Raw genomic sequence first — 14,953 nt, forward strand, 5'->3', positions numbered from 1 at the left:
TAGTAAGGTTGTTGAATGAGAGGTAACAGTGTTAGTAAAGTTGTACTTGAGAGGTAGCAGTGTTAGTTAGGTTGTTAAATGAGAGGTATGGTGGTTGTCACTGGGCAGTGATGACAGGTAGAGAAAGCACTTTGCTCCCCCTGCTGGAGGTTGTGCGCATCTGGACGATTCGATGAATTCTTTCCCAGATCGTTCCGAAGACATCAGCGTTTTATACAGTTGTCTCCACACAAAACGCGAGTTAAAGCAGCGGCGGCCACTCCCTCGTTTTGGTGTTTACAATGTAAATGTAGAAGTGCAGCAACTCCGAGTCGAGGCGAAAACCGCCAACGGTGAAACATAGACAGTAATTAAATAATGTGCACAGCCACCGTGGGTTGAACGACCGAACGTAACCCCGACATCGGCAGCTATTTTTGCTTCCTCCATTCTCCAACATCGTTGTTCTTCGGTTCCCAACAATTACTGGTTGTTCGCCATTGCGTCCACTTCTCTGCCACCCACTTCAAGATCCTCAACCCGTGCACAAACACGAAGCCACCTTTATCATCCAATTAGGTGAGAATTGGTCGTTCGAAGTGCATTCGTAATTGTTTTTGACCGACGGGCAGAGACTTAATGGCGTCACAAAAGTTAAATGAAGTGCAGAAAAAATAATGACATGTAAATAACAGGGAGTGTTGTGTGGGTGAGTTAATTAACGCGCGTTGGTGAGTTGGGGTGTGCGAGGCGGGGTCGTCACAAACACAACGCTCTCGAGTCCACCTTGAGTGCACGTGCACGGTGCATGAAAAATACTTTGATGAATCGTTAACCTGAAACATGATGACATAACCGAGTGTTGCGTCGATCAAGGTTCACGTGATGTAATATTTCCAGGGTTGGGTGGGGGCAATAAACGCAGGGTTTAACTGGAACGGCACTCAGTGGAGAGCATACATACCTCCACCTGGTGAACAGTTTACGTTTTGTATCTCAGAGTAGACCAGAAAATCACAATACAGAATCACATTTAATCAAAATCAATCGCAGGAATCACCAAAGGTCCAGTCTTTCATACCCTGATCTACCCCTCGTTTTTGGCCATATCACTCAAAGGTGAAGAATCACTTTAAAAATTCTACTAGCCGGATCCGGATCCGGATCTTCACCAAAGTTTAATAGATTCTTCCTTGTCAGACACACAACCTGTCCGACAAGTTTCGTCCAAATCGATCCATAACTTTTTGAGATATCCTGCTATGTATCGTTTTTGGCCCGAACTCCCAATGTGAAGAATCACTATAAAAATTGTAGTAGCCGGATCCGAATCTGGATCTTCACCAAAATCTAATCATTTCGTTATTGTCACATACGCTACATCCCTGCCAAATTTCTTCCGAATCCATCCACAACTTTTTGAGATATTTTGTTCACAAACGGACAGACAGACAAATGAAAAATCACTCATAGAGCGACACTTGACAAAACAGAACAAAGTAGAATGGCACTCAGCAGAGCATCCTTTTGACCTCACAAATGATTGGTGGTTAAATTCTGTGACCTGATATGAAAATCGCCTTCAAATTTTAAGTTAATCGGATGAAAATTGACAATTTTAGAAATTCGGCCTATGTTGACCTCAAAAAATTGTTGGTGGTTGGTTTCAGTTACCTGATATGAAAATCCTGTTCAGATGTCAAATCAATCAGATGAAAATTGAGGATTTTAGAAACTTGAGAATAGTGGTTGACCTTAGGCCTATGTTGATCTTTAGGCCTATGTTGACCTCAAAAATAGTTGGGGGTTGAATGCAATGACCAGATATGCAAATCGTCTTCACATTTTAAGTTAATCTCATGTAAAATGACAATTTTAGAAATTTGGCCTATATTGACCTTTTGGCCTATGTTGACCTCAAAATAGTTGGTGGTTGGTTTCAGATAGGCAAATCCTATTTATATTTTAAGTCAATCGGTTGAAAATTGAGGATTTTGGAAATTTGATTTTAAAAAGTGGTTTGAATTTTGGCCCATGTTGACCTTTGGCCGATGTTAACCTTTTGGCCTATGTTGACTTTTTGGCCTATGTTGATCTCAAAAATAATTGGTGGTTGAATTCAGTTCGCTAATATGAAAATCCCATTCAAATTTCATGTCCATCAGATGAAAATTGAGGATTTTAGAAATTTGGAAAAATGTGGTTTACCTTTAAAAATTTATATATACTCTTTATTTTGCATACAAGATTGAGGCTCGTGTAAGAGCTGGCACAAAAAACACATATTAGCACATAAAACACAAAAAACAAACAGACACATAAAACAATAAAGGGAGGGGGAGAGAAGATGGGGAGAAAGAGAGAAGCACACAAGCACAATAGTGGAGAATAGGGACATCGGGAGATCTGTGGGAGGGAGAGCGCTGGAGGTGGGGGGGGGGGGGGGAGGGGGTGGGTAGGAGGAGAGCGGGAGAAAAGGGGTACACGGCATAAAACAAATTGACACTACTAGGAATTTCAGGAATGAAGTCGGAGATTGAAAGATGTGGATTTGGGGAGAATTAACGTGGGTAGAAAAGATCAAGGTTTTAGATGGGGGAAGATAAGAGATGGTGGTGAACAGCTGTTTTAAAGATCTGGAGGGAGGAGTGGGATTGAAGAGAGTGAGGGAGTTTGTTCCAGAGGTGGGAGAAAAGAGGAATGCAAGAGTGAAGGTGAATAGAGAGCCTAGATTTTGGCAATTTCACCATAAGAGGGTTCCTGGCAAATCTTGTACGACCTGCAGGAATATTTGGAGGATAGAGCCCAGAGAGAGCTGGAGGAGCAAGGCCAGAAAGGAGTCGGTAGAAGACAGAAAGACGATCAACCTGCCTGGCGTGAGAGAGTGAAAGGCCCTCAGAGTCAGCTTCATCACAGGAGATTCCAATGTTTCTGAAAGCTTTGGTTTCAACAGCATGAAACAGAGCGAGGTGTGAGGCACGAGCACCAGCCCAGAGGGGAGAGCAGTATTCCATTGAGCTGCGGATGAAAGCCTTGTATGTGGTGAGGAGCTCAGGTGTGCCAAGGAAGGACTTCACACGATGGAGGATGCCCAGTCCGCGACTGGCTTTGGAGGCCAGCTTTGAAATGTGGTTTTACCAGGAAAGATCATGGCAGATAGTGAGACCCAAAAGATTGAGTGACAAAACCTCTTCAAGAGAATTGTTGAGAAAGTAGATGGGAGGGTTTTCCAGACGGTCTTTTCGGAGAGATATAGTGAGAGCGTGAGATTTGTTATGATTGAAAGACATGTTCCACTTGTTTTACCAGTGTGTGATTTTGTCCAGGTCTGCAGAGAGTGAAGAGGCTGCAGCCTGCCGATCTGAGGGATGAGGTATGGAGCGGCAGAGAGTGGCGTCATCAGCAAAGAGATAGAGAGGATTTTCAAGAGAGTCAGAGAGATCAATGATGAAGACCAAAAAAAGCACAGGGTCCAGAACACTGTCTTGGGGAACTCCAGCCTGAACAGGAAGGGGAGATGAGAGAAATCCATTCAGGGCGACACGTTGACTGCGACCGAAGAGGAAGTCCACAAGCCATGTGTGGATATTTCCATAGATACCATAGGAGGAGAGTTTGGTGACCAGAGCGGGGTGCCAGACCGTATCGAAAGCACGTGCTATGTCAAGGGAGACAGCTCTGAGGACCTCCATCCATTGTTGAGACAGCAGAAGCAGCATGTCCAGAGTAGAATGACCTGGTCTGAATCCAAATTGATGATCTGAGATCAAGCCATTGGAGAAGCGGAAGGATTTAATATCGGAAGCGATGATGGATTCCATGACCTTGCTGATGTTTGAGAGCAGGCTGATTGGTCTGTAGTTGCAAGGAAGTGTTTTTGCACCTTTTTTGTGTAAAGCGGTGATGTTTGCTGATTTCCAAACTGATGGCAGATGACCTTGAGAAAAAGAGAGGGTGAAGAGAACAGAGAGAGGGTGAGATAGAGCGGCAGAGCAGGATTTTAGGACCCGTGGGTTGATGCCGTCTGGTCCAGTTGCAGGATCATAGTCGAGGATTGACAGAAACTTCTCCACCTTGTCCGGAGAGAAGGACACAGAGTCCAGAAGCATCTGCGTTTCACTAGGTAAGGTGGGTACAGAGAGCGATGGATTTGGGACACAAGATTTTGAGGCAAACACAGAGTTGAGGCATTCAGATTTTTCACGTGCAGAGTCAGATGTGTAGCCATTTGAGGTAAGAGCGGGGATGGAGGGGGAACAAACACCAGAAACAGATTTGACCAGACGCCCCTCGGATTTGGAGGACTGAGGCAGGTTTGAGAGTTCAGTCTTGAAAGTAGAGAGATCGTGTTTCCTGGCTCTCCTGAAGGTAGACACACTTGTTCCGGGCTTTGTGAAAGGAAATGAGATTTCCTTCCTTGGATTTGCCTTCCAGGAGGCGAAGGCAAGTTGTTTCAGGGCAACAGCTTCACCACAACATTCCGTGTACCATGGATGGGAGGAAAGGTACGTCAACTGAAGACAAGATGGGATAAATCTGTGCATGAGAGAGAGCAATTTTCTTTGGAAGAATTCCCAGGATGAGTTGATGTCAGAGGCAGTAGTGATGGGAGACCACTCCAGATGATTGATGGCTGCTTGAAGACCGTGCCAGTTGGCCTGATTGAAGTGCCAGACTCGTCGACGCTGAGGACGCTCTCTGATAATGGCCAGAGAGAATATCCACGTTAACAAGGAAATTATCAGATGAACCGATTGAAGCAGAAGAAGAACAGCAGGCATTTGCAGGGAAGTTTGCAAAGAAGTCAGCTTTGGCCTATGTTGACCGTTTGACCTCAAAAATCTATCGGATTTTGTCCACAAACTCTAGCATTTGGTGAAGTTTCGTGAAGATCGGTTTAAAATTGTGACCTGCAGGTAAGAATAAGTGAGCGGACAGACAAACACACACACAAACACACAAACGGGAGTGATCAACATACTTGTCAAATTTTTTTTTTGGCCAACAAACAAACAGACAGACAGACAGGGGTGAAAACATAACCTCCATCCACCTTTGGTGGCGGAGGTAATAAACGTCACCTGCTGCTGCGCATCCATGAGCTTTCTCATTATTTATTATCTCCACCACCGAAGGTGTGCTGAGGTTTTGTTTTCACTCCTGTCTGTCTGTCTGTCTGGTTGGTTGTCTGCATGTCAATTGCCTATACTATACAGGTCACAATTTAAAACGGATCGTCACAAAACTTCAAACTGTGGAGTTTACAAAAAGAAACTATTGATTTTGAAGGCAAAAGGTCAACATATGCCAAAGGTCAACAACTTTGTCAAATTTCTAAAATCCTCAATTTTCGTCTGATGGACTTGAAATTTGAAGAGGATTTGCATATAAGGTCAATGAATTCAACCACCAATTATTTTTGAGGTCAACATAGGCCTAAACGTCAACATCGGCCTAAAGGTGAACAACTTAGGTAGAATTTCTAAAATACTCAATTTTCCTCCGATTGACTTGAAGTCCCGATGTCCCTGCTCTCCATCTTGTTCTCTGCTCCCCTTATCATATGTTTTATGTGTCAGTTTGTCTTTTTTGTGATCAATGTTAGCTCTTACACGAGCCTCGACCTTGTATACAAAAAAAAAAGTTTGAACACGATTTGCATATCATGTCTCTGAATTCAGCCACCAATTTTCTTTAAGGTCAAATTTGTTTTAGTGATTTCCCAAGTGTCGTGCTCTACACGACGATTTTCTTGTTTATTAGCATTTTTTGTCATCGGTCGGCCTGTCTCAATTGTATGTTTGTCTGTGAGTGTGATAACTCGTGAACACTTTCAGCTATCTTTGTCAAACTTTACCAGAGGATTCAGAAGGAAAAACGTGAGGCTGTCAATGTTATTTGACTATATATGTCACAGGTCAAGGTGACAGTGACATCTGACCTTATTCCTCACAGCGGTCTGGAAGAGCCCAATCTAAGCCACGCCCACTGGACTAATCCGGACTATCGTTCCTGAGCAACTGGTGGGAAACACCTTCCCCGATACATGAAAGCAAGCTTCGTCTGTGAACATGACCTTTTTCAGGTAATCTTCATCATCCTCTATGCGACTGAACATTTCCAAGGCAAACACCCTGCATTTGGGTCTGTCATTTCGTTTCAGTTCCTGCAGAATCTGCACCTTATAAGCATAAAGCTTCAGTCTTTTATGCAAAATCTTGTGTACAGTGGTGGTTGGTAGTCCCAGTTCTCTGGACGCACGTCGGATTGATTTTCTGGGACTTTGTTGAAATGATTCACACAGTCGTTCAACGTCTGCTCAATTGTGCTTGGTCGACCGGTACTTTTCTGTTTCTGACAACTTCCATTTTCCTTAAACCTGTTCTACCACTGATACTCGTCTGCGATGGCGAATTCCTTCCATACCTTGCATTGAAATGACAATGAACTTCTTTTTTTTTTTGTATACTGAATCGAGGCTCGTGAAAGAGCTAAAGTCGTTGTCTTGTCGTCTAACTTGCGTGTCAGATCTCGTCTCGATGAACCATTCGACGCATTGAGCTTTTATTGTCGCCATTTTATTTTGCATTAAACCACCAGACCTGAAAATAAAGAACGTTTTGAGTTTCTCTATCATATAAAACAAAGGGTATTGTTGTATCATTTGTGCTACTAAACATGTCAACAACCAAAGTTGTCCAGGTTTTTGGAACACCCTGTATTGTTGAAAGGTGCATTTCATACCTTTATTATCAATTGCCTTTGGAGTTAATCCGAATTGATGATGTGAGATGAGGTTGGGGGCCCTTTGTTGGGGGCCTCCAGTATTGATGAGGTTGGGGGCCTCCAGTATTGCTAATTCCAATATGGAGAGAGGACCCGCAGGGTGGCTTCTTGGCAGCTCTCCCACCGAACACTACTCGTTTCATATCACATGTTTGCAAGTCACAAACGAAGTTTACATTGTATGTCTATAGTTCGTGTTCTAAGGTTTATTCCTTCCATATATCGAATGCCACGAGACAAAGGTAGACGCTTACAAAGTCTCTACTTGTCGACCGGGTATGCAAAAGTGCTTGCTACGGAATCACAAAAGTATTTCAAGTACTTCAATTTTAAAAAAAGAGAAACGGCTTCGATGTGACGGCCGAACGCACGTGATGACGTCACGTAAACGCGATGACGTGCGGCGTTCGAATTGACGAAGATAATAATAATAATAATAATTCATTTATTTTGTATAGCGCTTTTCATGAAGCCCAAAGGCGCTTTGACAGAGTGCAAAACATAATGCATAACAAAACATGAAAACAACAAGTGCAAAAAGACAAGAATCAATAGGGAAATATTTAAAGCAAAAGGAGGGAGAAGGAGAAGTGATAGTCAGGGGTTAAATGCTGTGGGTTGAATGTTGAATGCAGTGCTGAACAGGTGGGTCTTGAGTGATGTTTTGAATGTGGTGAGTGAGGAGGAGTCTCTGATGGTGTGAGGTAGTGAGTTCCAGAGGGTGGGAGCAGCGATGGAGAAGGCCCTGTCCCCCCAGGATCTGAATTTGATCCGGATGGGGGGGGGGGGCAGGAGGTTTGTACCAGCAGAGCGGAGGTTGCGGGTGGGAGTGTGTCTGGAGAGGAGGTCAGCCAGGTAGGATGGGGCCAGGTTATGGAGGGCTTTGCAGGTCAAGAGGAGGATTTTGTACTGGATTCTCTGGGAGATGGGGAGCCAGTGAAGCTTGTAAAGGACGGGGGTGATGTGGTCACGGGTCCGGGAATGGGTGAGTAGACGGGCAGTGGAGTTCTGAATGTATTGGAGTTTATTGGTGATTGTTGAGGGTGAACCATAGAGGAGGCTATTGCAGTAGTCCAGACGGGAGGTGATGAAGGCGTGGATGAGGGTTTCTGCAGCCGTGGAGGAGAGGGATGAGCGGAGACGGGCGATGTTTTTCAGGTGAAAGAAGGCTGTCTTTGTGATCTGTTTTGTGTATTTGTCGAAGGAGAGGGTTTGGTCAAAGATGATGCCAAGATTCCGGATGTGAGGGGAGGTGGATACTGGGATACCGTCGATGTTGAGGGCAAAGTTATGGGTGGATTTTGTGAGCGTTTTTAGGCCAATGATGATTATTTCAGATTTATCACAGTTAAGTTTGAGGAAGTTGATTTGAAGCCAGGATTTTATTTCAGAGATGCAGTTTGTCAGGATAGAGTGGGTGTCGGTGGAGACGGACTTGGTGGAGATGAAAAGCTGGATGTCATCGGCGAAGCAGTGGAATTGGAGACCATGACGGCGGATTAAGTGACCGAGGGGGGACAGGTAAAGGATGAAGAGGAGGGGGCCAAGAACTGAACCTTGGGGGACACCTTGGGGGAGGGGAGCAGTGGGGGATTTGCAGTTATTGATGGAGATGAACTGGCGTCTGTCAGAGAGGTATGATTTAATCCAAGAGAGGGCAGTGCCGGTAACGTTAAAGGTGGATTCAAGTCGGGTGAGGATGATGGTGTGATCGATGGTGTCAAAGGCAGCGCTGAGGTCGAGGAGGACGAGAATATTGAGGTTGCCAGCGTCAGAGGAGATGTCAATAATATCCCAAAACTCCCAAAGTCAAGTGACCAAATGATCCCATCAATGAAACAAGATCAATTATCATGTTCTAGAAGTGACACAAAATCCTATATTTCAGAATTGAAGTTACATTTATAAATCGGGATTATTGGTGTTGGGATTTTAAAATACTTTTTCTCATTTGAAGTTCGTCCTTGCTTCGTTTGCTGCTCTTGGTATCGATCTACAATGAAATTTTGTTGTGGGTTGAAAGGTTTTACCTTTGAATCTTTGATACTGATTAGTTCAGGCCAGAGTCTGTTCCACAGTGGACTTTAAGAGTGATTTTACTCTTCAGGTACACTTGTAAAATGACAATGAAGTTACAGGTTAACTGCAGAAGGAATCAAGGGTAAAGGCCTTTCTGCGGTTGGAAATGATGTCTGAGAAATACAAGTCCAAAGTCCATAGGTCGATGCCAACATTTACCTTGAATCTTAATAGAATGACATCATGTTCCCGAGCTGACCGCATTGGCGGCGTTAGGGCCATGCTTGATACTGACCCTGCGGTCGCGTGGGGGCCCCGATTCAACAAAGGGCCCCCACCTGACCGATTGTGGGACACAATCATGGGATACCGATCGTGGGAGCAAACAAAGTACTGCAGCTACAACTTCAGTCTCACAACACAATTCGTCCCCCTGGCTATTTTGGTTGAGATTGGATGATTAACTACTGATTGCAGCGGCCACAGACAGACAGACACCAAATTGCGTGTTTTAGTACGACGACAGGGGCTCCGGGGGTACTATCAGTTGTTTTTTTTGCATGGGGCCTCCAAATAACTAACAGGAGCCCCGGGGCACTTATTTTTTTGTATGGGGCCTCCAAATGACTAGCAGGGGCCCTGGGGACACTGTTGGTTTTTTTTGCATGGGACTCCAAATGACTACCAGGGGCCCTGGGGGGCACTATTGGGGGGTTTTTTTTGCATGGGGCTCCAAATGACTAGCAGGGGCCCTGGGGGAACTATTGGGTTTTTTTGCATGGGGCTCCAAATGACTAGCAGGGGCCCTGGGGGCACTATTGTTTTTTGCATGGGGCCTCCAAATGACGAACAGGGGCCCAGGGGGCACTATCTTTTGCATGGGGCTCCAAATGACTAGCAGGGGCCCTGGGGACACTCTTGTTTTTTTTGCATGGGGCTCCAAATGACTAGCAGGGGCCCTGGGGGCACTATTGGGTTTTTTTGCAAGGGGCCTCCAAATAACTAACAGGAGCCCCGGGGCACTTATTTTTTTGCATGGGGCCTCTAAATGACTCGCAGCGGCCCTGGGGGCACTATTGGGTTTTTGCATGGGGCTCCAAATGACTAGCAGGGGCCCTGGGGGCACTATTGGGTTTTTTTTTTTTACATGGGGCTCCAAATGACTAGCAGGGGCTCTGGGGGCACCTTTGGGTTTTTTTTAGTGGAAAAGCTATAACAGTGGTGGAATTATTTTGTTTACAGATGGCCTAAATTGACGCAAGCCCCCCCCCCTCCTCCCCACGACAAAGATAATGCTTGGCATCCAACCCCAAGTGACCAAAAATGGCGAAGCCATTAAAATTCCCTTTAGGATGGGTGAGGAAACTGCCTCTGCTCAGCTGGGAAAATTCAACCTACGACCATCGGTTTTAATTCGATTTTCATTCTCCTCGATGTGTAGTATACACCCCAACTACAGAGCAGTCTCGTTTTAAGTGTGGTTTTAAGTTACCAGAGTTGCCTTTCACACATCTGCCATTTGTCGAAACAGGGTCAGCCTGATCGAAGTCAGACAGTAGGGGTTTGGCTGGAAGAGGCTATTCGAGATGCTGACAATAAGTTGTACTTTCTAGGGATTGAGCTGATCATCCCGACCAGTAATTCCTGGCACTTTAGACCCCGTCATTTCTATCCATTTGGACCCTGGATCCTCGTCTTACCTTCTATATAATGCTGAAATAGCATTTTGTTGAATGCAAGGGAAAGGTGAGTTAGGGAGCAGTTAAAGTCAATTACATTTGGAGTAGAATGAGTGAGAGTGGGGGAGAGTGGGATTTAATTCCTTTTTCTTGATTTTTCCTGAAGGAAAACCATTACCACAAGTGCAGACAGGTAAAAACAAAAAGAGCTACATTCCAGGAACACCACCCCAATGCCAAATAAATAAATAACATGTACTCCAGCGCGCGACATTGCCGGGTGCTTTCAGCATACATTGAGAGGGAGGGAGTGGTGTACAATAATTGATTAATTGTGTAACAAAAATATATAAATGATCGTAAAATAATTAATTTCTTAATCAATTGGCTAATGGCATACCCAACCACCATAGTTTCATCAGAATATGTAACTTTTCAAAAATTAATAAAGTAATTAATCGAAAAATTAAATAATTAATCGATTCATTGCTTAATCAACAAAGCAAAAATACCCTTTATAGCCAAATCACTTGGCCACGGGAGTCTCCAAATTTCAGCTTCCTTGCTCAAAGGATGGCTGAGATATCGCTCGGACAAACAAACAAACAAGAAATATGTCGTGCATAGCACGATACTTGCGAAATCCCTAAAATAAGTTGTTGGCCTAGGATGACCTCAAAAACTAATTGGTGGTTCACTTCAGTGACCAGATATGCAAATCCTCTTCAAAATTCAAGTTAATTGGATGAAAATTGAGGATTTCAGAAATTTGCCTATGTTGACCTTTTGGCCTATGTTGCCCTCAAAAGTACTTGGCAGTTGAATTCAGTGACGATATGCAAATCCACTTAAAATTTCATGTCAATTGGATTAAACTTGAGGATTTTAGAAATTACGCCTATGTTGACCTCACTTCTTAAAATATAGTTTGTGGTTGAATTTAGTGACCAGATATGCAAATCCTCTTAAAATTTCAAGTCAACAACAACAACAACAACATGCATTTTAAGGCCATTTTCCCTGCTAGAGCGGGGGTTAGCCTTGCGGTCCCCATGACAATCCTCTCCATCTTGCCCTATTTTCTGCATCTCTCCTTGTTAACCCCCTTGCCCGCATTTCTTCTTCCACCATCTTTAGCCAAATCTTTCTCGGTCTTCCCCGTCCTCTACTTTCCTTCTACATTCATTTCCGTCACTCTTCTCAACCAGTCACTTTCATCCTTCCTCAACACATGACCAAACCATCTCAACCTGTTTCTCTTCACAGCATCAATCACAGGCTCTATTCCCATCATTTTTCGCAATTCATCATTTGTCTTCCTCTCTCTCAACGATACTCTGCACATCCATCGAACCATTCGCATTTCCACCCTTTCCAACCTTCGTTGCTGCTCTACGTTCATTACCCATGTCTCACTCCCATAAATCATAACACTTCTCACACATGCAGCATACACCTTTCCCTTCAGCTTCAACGACACTCCCCTCCTCATCAGCACGCCACTCAGTTCCCGAAACTTCTTCCATGCACATCTCCCTCTAGCAACCGTTGCCGAGTCTGAACCACCTTCTCCATTCAGCATGTCTCCGAGGTAGCAAAATGTTTTCACACCTTCCAGCTTCACGCCGTTTCCAAGATCCAACTCAACATTTCCTCCATCTGCAGCTCCCTCTGTGCACACCCCACATTTGAATGTATCTGCCACACTGGTTAATGATCCTCTCAGACCACTACATTTTTGATGAACCCACTCAGCGTACATTGTACATTGAATGGAGTTCACTCCGACACCCTTCCTGCACACAGCACAGTACAGGACCACTTCCCAGTTCTTTCCACCTCACCACATGCTTTACCACTTGCCATCACCTTCGTCTTTCCGATATTCACCTTCAGACCTTTTGTCTCCATACATTCCTTCCACTTGTTCATCTTTTCCTTCAGTCCATCCATACTTTCCGCAATCAACACCAGATCATCTGCATACAACAACTCCCACGGTAAACCCTCCTTTACGTTCTGAGCCAGCACCTCCATCACAGTTACAAATAGTAGTGGACTTAGTACCGACCCCTGATGCACTCCCACCTTCACCTCAAACTCACTACTGTTCCCGTCCTTCGTCCTTACAGCTGTGCGCACTCTTTTGTACATTGCCATCACTACTCTGATGAACCATTCCTCCACTCCTAACTTCCTCATTGCCCATGTCAATACTTTGTGTGGAACCCTATCGAATGCTCTCTCCAGATCAACAAACCCAAGAAACAACTTCTTCCTCTTCTCCATGTACTTCTCCTGCAACTGCCTCACAATAAAAAGTGCGTCTGTCGTTCCTCTTCCTGGCATAAATCCAAACTGCATTTCGTCGATCTTCACTTTCTTCCTTATCCTCCTCTCCAACCCCCCTTCCAATACCTTCATTTCATGCTCCAATAACTTTATCGCTCGGTACGAGCCACACTCCAGAGGGTCACCTTTCCCCTTGTATAGAGGGACGAGGGTACTCAGTTCCCAATCCACTGGAATGCGGCCTTCTTTCACCGCCAGATTACAGATCTCTGTCATTCTCTTCACACCCCCTCTTCACACCATCACGGCTGCGGGGGCCCCGTCAGCACCACGCCACGGCGGCCCGGTCAGCACCACACCACGTCGGCCCGGTCAGCACCACACCACGTCGGCCCGGTCAGCACCACACCACGTCGGCCCGGTCAGCACCACACCACGTCGGCCCGGTCAGCACCACACCACGTCGGCCCGGTCAGCACCACACCACGTCGGCCCGGTCAGCACCACACCACGTCGGCCCGGTCAGCACCACACCACGTCGGCCCGGTCAGCACCACACCACGGCGGCCCAGTCAGCACCACACCACGGCGGCCCGGTCAGCACCACACCACGTCGGCCCGGTCAGCACCACACCACGTCGGCCCGGTCAGCACCACACCACGTCGGCCCGGTCAGCACCACACCATGTCAGCCCGGTCAGCACCACACCACGGCAGCCCGGTCAGCACCGCACCACGTCGGCCCGGTCAGCACCACACCACGTTTGCCTGGTCAGCACCACAGCGGCCCAGTCAGCACCACACCCTTGGAAAGGACTTCGATGCTGTGGAGAGATCGAAGCAAGCCTCCTTGCTCGAGCGGACCGGAAGCGGAAGTCCATATATATCTTAAAAAAACACCTTTAGAGGCCATTTTTCCCCGCAAAGCGGGGGTTGGCCTTTTTCGGGCACCATGGTTGTTGTTGTTTTTGTTGGTCCCCTTTTTGAAGCAATGTTGTACGGCCGGATGCCCTTCCTGCCGCCAACCCTGTTTGTCGCCTTTTACGACAAACAGGGATTTACCAGTGAACTCATACTCAATTTGCCGACCTCGGAAGGATGGCAGGCTGAGTCAATCCCCCTGGCGTTAATTCAGCGATCGACCGGGATTCGAACCCAGGATCCTAGGATCCTAAGCTGGCACCCTAGCCGCTAGCCCAACACCAGGGAAGTCCATATATATATTAAGCACATATATATATAATGTGCACATATATATAAGGATATAATATATTGTGGGCTTTCACTAAAAATACTAGCAAATAATAACGGTGGGGTAGCAGAAAAGGAGGTGGGGTTGAGAGGTTGGGGTATTAAATCAAGCCTCTGAAAATATCAGCACCACACACCACGTCGGCCCGTTTGGCCCAGAGCCTGGCGCGATGTCCAAGGACATCAGCACGTCATCCGAAAACACCTCCGGTTGGTGCGAACCACTCGGTCAATGGCGCGAACCAGGTCCCGACACGCCCTTGCTCGCTTGGCCCCGAGGAAGGCCTCGCTGGGTGTTCTCCAAACAGGGGCAAAATCGCCCAAAGTCAATTGTGTTTTTTTTTTGTTTTTTTTTTTGTATACAAGATCGAGGCTCGTGAAAGAGCGAACATTAATCACACAGAAAGACAAACAGACGCATAAAACAAACAACATCGGGAGCGGCAGACAAGACGGGGAGAGTTAATTGGTTAACAAATTAAAATTTCAAGTCAATCGGATGAAAATTGAGAATTTTAGAAATTTCGCCTATGTTGACCTCACCTCTTAAAATATAGTTTGTGGTTGAATTTATTGACCAGATATGCAAATCCTCTTAATATTTCAAGTCAATCGGATGAAAATTGAGGATTTTAGAAATTTGACAAAGTTGGTGCCCTTTGGCCTATGTTGACCTTTTGACCCCAAAAAACAATAGGCTTCTTGCTTATGACCAACTACACCATTTGGTGAAGTTTCATGAAGATCGGTTGAAAATTGTGACCTGTAGGCGACTGACATACATACAGACAGACATACAGACAGAATAACACCCAAGACAAAGCAAGTAACAAACCAAGAAGAAACCACGAAAGACGTCCTGCAGAACACGATACTTGTAAAATACACCCTCCACCCCACCCCCCAAAAATTACCATGGATACATCAAATTGTCCATTTCATTAAGA

This window comes from Myxine glutinosa, chromosome 8 (assembly GCF_964187855.1).
Source record: "Myxine glutinosa chromosome 8, kmMyxGlut1.1, whole genome shotgun sequence".
NCBI lineage: Eukaryota > Metazoa > Chordata > Myxini > Myxiniformes > Myxinidae > Myxine > Myxine glutinosa.